Source organism: Ostrinia nubilalis, chromosome Z, assembly GCF_963855985.1.
Source record: "Ostrinia nubilalis chromosome Z, ilOstNubi1.1, whole genome shotgun sequence".
Lineage (NCBI taxonomy): Eukaryota > Metazoa > Arthropoda > Insecta > Lepidoptera > Crambidae > Ostrinia > Ostrinia nubilalis.
Window position 1 is genome coordinate 17,031,184 of NC_087119.1, and position 6,664 is coordinate 17,037,847.

At 37.4% G+C, this 6,664-nt stretch overlaps 1 long non-coding RNA gene across 1 annotated transcript; it reads right to left on the reverse strand.

The window, feature by feature from the left end:
- Positions 1–3,527: 3,527 nt before the first annotated feature.
- On the reverse strand, positions 3,528–6,348 carry LOC135087082 (uncharacterized). The gene is made up of 2 exons (XR_010260672.1): positions 5,014–6,348; positions 3,528–4,494 (listed from the first exon to the last, which is right to left on the reverse strand). It is a non-coding gene; the product is annotated as an uncharacterized LOC135087082 (long non-coding RNA).
- Between the last annotated feature and the right edge of the window lie 316 nt (positions 6,349–6,664).

Sequence of the window (6,664 nt, forward strand, 5' to 3'; positions counted from 1 at the left end):
CGATTTGGCCGAAGCTTCGGCTGGTTTTTGGCCGAAAACGAAAATATCATATCATTATGGCCGAATGTCCATTTTTTGGCCGATAATGAACGAAAACGAAAACGAATATTCGGTCGGTCACTATTAATAATATTCGTTCAAAAGTTTCTCAATGAGGATCATTTCGATTTTTAGCTGTGAATGCAGATTTATAGGGCTAAGAAATCCTTAATACACAGTCCAAAAATTTTTGTTCTACGACAAAAATTGACGAAGTTATGGCCAAATTACTAAAAAAGTTCACTGACCGCCCGGCGCGGGGACGATGACGTCACTATATCCGATCCGAACGCTGCCGGCGTACTGCGTGGATAGAAAATATTTTTTTCTAGCCAAACTATCAGTTTGAGAGAAAAACTTGTAATGACATTTATTCATCAGAATAAAGTAAGCTATAGATAGGTTATTTTTAAAAATAGAAGTTGTGAAAAATAACGCAAAAAATCCATACGCTCATACGATTCAATGGAACGCAGAGACGCGATTGGGGTCTCCGCGGTGGTATATTTGGCGATTTATTCAAATAAAGTGTTCATAAGTGTTGTTAGAGTCATATCTTCTTCCAAGTAAAATATAAAAATGTATTTAAGTATTAATTTATTTACTTCTAACAATAAGGTATAGCTGAGGCAGATACACTCTGCCTAGGCTACAAGACATTTCTATGCAGATCATTTCGATGTACACGCAATACCTACCTGTTATTTAGTTTTTCTGAGTTAAACCTACGTACCTACCTATCTATTCGCCGTTCCCATGGGCGGACCAGCTGCTGCAGGAAAGGACAGCTGCTCCCTCCTGGAAATCTATTTAATCTTAGCCTAGAAGCTGGGTATGACTCCCCCGCCCCCCTCCTCTCCCCAGGTCATAAGCTGGGCATGACTTCCCCCTCGGCCCGAAACTGGGTATGACTTGACCCCTCCCTCTCCCCCCAGGCCAGAAGCTGTAAGGCTTGCCCCTTCCCCCAGGCCATAAGCATAAGCTGGATATGACTCCCCTTCGGCCAGAAGCTGGGTATGACACCCCCCCCCATGCCTGAAAAGCCAGAAACTGGGTATGACTTGACCCCCCCCCCCTCCCCCCAGCCCATAAGCATAAGCTGGGTATGACTCCCCCTCGGCCAGAAGCTGGGTATTACATACCCCCCCCCCAGGCCAGAAACTGGGTATGACTTGACCCCCCCCTCCCCCCAGGCCAGAAGCTGGGCAAGGCTAGCCCCTTCCCCCAGTCCATAAGCATAGGCTAGGTATGACTCCCCCCCGGCCAGAAACTGGGTATGACTTGCCTCTCCCCCCCCCCCTCCCACCAAGGCCAGAAGCTGGGTAAGGCTTGCCCCTCCCCCCAGGCTATAAGCTGGGTATGACTTATCTCCCCCCCCCTCCCCCCCCAGGCCAGAAACTGGGTATTAGCATCATAAATGTATTATTATGTTTAATACAAACAATCATTAAGTTACACTCACCCCAACCGCGTCTCCGCATTGCATCGAATCCTATGAAAATGTGGTTTTTGGACATAGCGATACCTATTTTTCACAATTTTTATTTTTAAAAATTACTGGTCGATAGGTTACTTTATTTTGATGAATAAATGTTATTAAAAGTTTTTTTCTAAAACTGATAGTTTAGCTGGAAAAAAATATTTTCCATCCCAATAGTACGCCGGCTGCGCTCGATTCGGATATAATGACGTCACGCGGCCCTGCGTACGTTGACTTTTAGCGGCAAAAACGGCCTATGTTTATTATAGCCTGACCAGGAACATAAAAACCCTGGCATAGAGGCGCTTCAATTGCATTTGATAGTGCAACACTGAGTACAGTCGTACATGTGTTAAATTAATAGGCTAAATTTATGTATCAGGATTCAGGATTACGGGCTAATTTGATATTTTCATAAATTAACGAAAAATATTATTAAAGGTAACCTGGTTTAAATAAATTAAATGAAACCATCAATCGAGCTAGTAGGATTTATTTTATTATTCATCAATAATCAAATTCAGAACTTGAATATTCAACTGCAATGTCTGCTCATGAACGCTTCAAACTCGGTACTTCTTTCCCAATTCCATAAAATTCAAAACTTAGAAAGTGACAAAAAACTTTAAAATAGGTAGTTGAAACAGACTACAGCTAATTTTCATAGTGGACTGTACTATATGATAAACATGTCAGTCAATTTGACAACCTTTGTCGGAAACATTATTCAATGAAAATATTGTCCGAACCCTTAATATTTCTCTTCGACAAATACATTAACACATCGTGAACCACTTTTCTTTCACGACTATAAAAATATTTTAGCAATTTAATTCACAAAATCAATTGCAAACATTTAAAATAAAGTTTGTTTACACTTTGACAACAATAGACTGACATGCAAGGTGACATGTAAATGAAGTTTTCAGTTACTGTTGCCATTAAAAGAAATTAGTACCATTAGTTTTCCGCAACATGGCGAGGGTTTTTATGTTCCTGGTCAGGCTATACTTAATATCTTCGTAAGTAATGGTCCGATTTGGATAATTCAAAAAGATATATCTTTCTTATGTCTTAAAGATTAACGTAGATACTAGTTTTATTGAATTTTCTACAACAGTACTGATCCTCAAGCGAAAAATAAATGACGTGTTAATTCTTTTATGAATTAAAATTATTATTTCATTTTTATCTTTTTTTTTTAAATTGATATTTTAAATCGATACAGTTTTATATTTCAGAAAAAATAATTATACATCCCTTATGCCTCATAAATTTTCCATCATTTAAATCGATTTAAAAGTATCGTTTGAATCTTTATTCGAGTAGTAAGTAAAGTCGATTATGAGAATAATTGAAAGAGGTTTAAAATGATCGTGAATATTTTTGATTATTATACACCGTTACCCGTAATACCCATAATGAAACAAATATTTAAATTTTGAAAGTCTTCAATAAAGTAAAATTGGTTTAACAAACAAAATAAATGATTATACCGAAAAAAATAATTGTAATAATTTCAAAAAGAAAAATGTCGAATTTTTGAGTCGATTGATTTATAATACATTCCTACCTTCTTTTACATACCTACCTATTCGATTTTAATCGATCGCGATGTTTGTATTGGGACCCGACATCCCTACCATCGAGAATAATCTTCTTGTCTTGACTTGACTTTTGGACTTTTTGGCGGGAAGTTGAAAAGGGCGGTCTATCTGTTTTTATTTAATTCGTATTTTATTGTTAGTTTGTGTATATTTTGTAAAAAAATTGTTGTAAATTAGTAATTTAGTGTGATTAGTGTATATATTATATAGGGGTAAGTCCATTTGCATATTTATAAACTATGGAGACGGAACCAGCTCCTGACCCTGATCCTCCCCCAGCCACTCCACAATCTCAGTCCAATCCTTTATTGACCTTAATAGAGGCTGATAATTTCATATCTAACCAACATGTAAAAGAATTTGAGTCATTTAAACTAGTAACAAATAGAAAAACTCAGAAAAAAATTAACAAACATTTATTAAAGACCAAATCCTCTCCTAAAATGCACATTTCCACTGCTTTTCAAGAAATTTTAACGCAAGCTCCTCCAGCTCCGGTGATCCAACATTCTCAACAGAATAACCATATAATAGGCAGAAACAATTACCAGGATCAGGATGCAGGTCCTTTTCTGGTACATGTCCAACAAAAAGAAACTCCCAACTCTGGCTCCACTCTTCACCCCATCAAATTTGGGAATTTTCTATTCAGAAATAATTTAAAAAATATTTTGGATGATGGCATTAAACGAATAGGGCGAAATCGATTGGCAGTGACATTCAAAACACCTGGTGCGGCAAACTCATTTTTGTGTAATCCAATTATATTACATGATTATGTTTTATCTATCCCAACATACAATATCACCAAAATGGGCATTGTCAAAGGCATTCCCTGCGAATGGTCGCATGAAGAGATTGTAGGAAATTTAAGAGTTCCTGAAGGCTTTGGTCCAATCATTCGGTCTCGCCGGCTTAGCCGCAAAGTTACATCACTTGAAGGCCCTAAATGGTTGCCCACTCAGACGGTAGTCCTTACATTCGATGGTCAAGCTCTTCCTCCCCGAATTTATTCCTTTTTTTCCTCACTGCCTGTTGACCAGTACATATTCCCAACAATTCAGTGTTTTAACTGTTGTCGTTTTGGACATACCAGGGTTCAATGCAGAAGCAAACCCAGGTGCTTTAAATGCACCGGGGACCACTCAGGCTCTAATTGCGACGAGACAGATGTTTCCTGCATTAATTGTGCAGGGAAACATCAAGCAAATGAACAAACCTGTCCCGAATTTATACGACAAAAAAACATAAAGCATTATATGTCAGTTAACACAGTATCATATCTAGAAGCCTCTAAACAGTTTCCATTCACTAAGTCATACTCAGATGTCACAGCTAGTGCTCCCAAATCACCTTCACCTTCAAAACCTGTAACAGAACAAAATTCATACAAAAAGACAGTTTTTATAAATAGGAAAAGAATTACTCAGCTCCCACCAGGCTATGACAAGAAAGCACACGAGTCTTTAATTGATCATATTCCATCTCCACAAAATGGTTGTGGTTTCTTGTCTGAGCCCTCATCTGCAGGGGACTCTCACTCTGTCTCCTCTCAGGATCTAAATAATCTGCTGTCTTCATTGATTAATATTATAGTTAACTCTGCATTACCGTACTCCGTTGCCATTTCTTTAATTAACAACTTGTCAGTCTCTATTTATAACATTATCAAAAATGGATCAAATCCTCCAGTGGAATTGTAGAAGCATTTCGTCTAAAACAATTGAACTCATTACATTAATTAACCAACACCAGCCATTTGCCATAGCTGTCTCTGAAACCTGGCTGAAGCCAGGCTATAACTTTAGAGTTCGTGGCTATTCAGTCTTGAGAGATGACAGAGATGATGGGTGGGGTGGTGCCGCTCTACTGATTAAAAAACATTACTTATTTACATCACTAGCACTTCCTTCCTACAATAATAATCACTTGAATGCAGTAGCTGCAAAAATTGGGGATATTTCAGTACTGTCTGTATACATTTCTTGCAAAGATTCATCTGTTATTCCGATTTTAAGAAATTTAATCCTATCTCTTCCTGCGCCTGTGTTAATTTTAGGTGATTTTAATGCACACCATTCTCTTTGGGGTGCACCAGTCAATGATTCATTTGGTAGTGATCTTGTGGAGCTTATAGACGAGTTAAATCTGTGCGTTTTAAACGATGGTTCAGCAACAAGGAGACCCTGTCCCGGCCAATCTTTAAGTTTTGTCGATATCTCACTTTGTTCACCTACGCTATCTTTGAGTCTGAGTTGGAGATGTTTATCATCCACTTATGGTAGTGACCATGTTCCGATTGTCATTACGTTACCAAAGAACAACCGTTCTGTAGATCCACTTCCTCCCTTGCGTAAATATATTCTAAACAATTGTGATTGGTATTCATTTAGCATATCTGTTGAGCAGAAAGTCAAGTTATTGCCGAAAGTTTGTAAAGATAACCTCAATAACTCATTTGACAGCTTAGTGTCAGCCATTCAATCATCAGCTGATGCAGTTTTTAAACGTAAAAATGTTGCCAACAATAAATTACCCTCACCGCCTTGGTGGGATCCAGAATGCACGGCGGCTATTAAAAAAAGAAAAGATGCCGAAAAAGCATGTCGCGATTCACTAAGTATGGAAAACTATTTAAAGTTAAAAAATGTTACTGCTGCAACCAAGCGGTTGTTGAGGAAAAAAAAGAAAGCTGGCTGGCAAAAGTTCTGTTCTTCTTTGTCGCCAGACACTCCACTCACTATTGTTTGGAACAATATTAAACGTTTTCGATCTTCTTTATCAATCGCAAATCGTAACTCTTTTAGTTTAGACTGGGTAAATGCTTTTACAAACAAATTAGCTCCTAACTACGTTCCTAACGCTACTCAAATGCCTTACACATATTCACTTTCTAATAATAACTGTTCTAACGACTATTTTAGCTCGCCATTTTCTATGAGAGAACTAAAATTAGTTTTAGAGCATGTATCAGATTCCTGCCCTGGCCAAGACAGCATTCCATACTCGTTTTTATCACATCTTACTGCGCCTTCTCTTTGTTATTTGTTAGATATTATTAATATTGTAATTGAATCCGGCTTAATTCCCTCTGCTTGGAAAATTCATATTATTATTCCTATTCTTAAACCTTTCAAAAATCCTGCAGAACCATCCTCTTATAGGCCAATAGCATTAGCATCCGTATTTTCTAAAATTGCCGAACACTTAATTAAAAATAGATTAGAATGGTTTTTAGAGCGAAATAATTTGTTGGGTAAAACTCAGTTTGGTTTTAGAAAAGGTAAAAGTACAGTGGATAGTTTGAGTATATTTTCTGCAGACCTTCTTCTAGCGTTCTCAGAAAATAAATCAGTAACAGCAGCATTTTTAGATATAGAGTCCGCTTATGACAATGTTAATTTATTAATCTTAAAACAAAAATTAGAATCGCTACAAATCCCTTTTAATTTTACAAATTTCATTTTCAATCTTTTTACTGAACGAATGGTTACTGTGAGAGTTCCTGGTACTGATAACATCAAGCGATTTTTGTGGA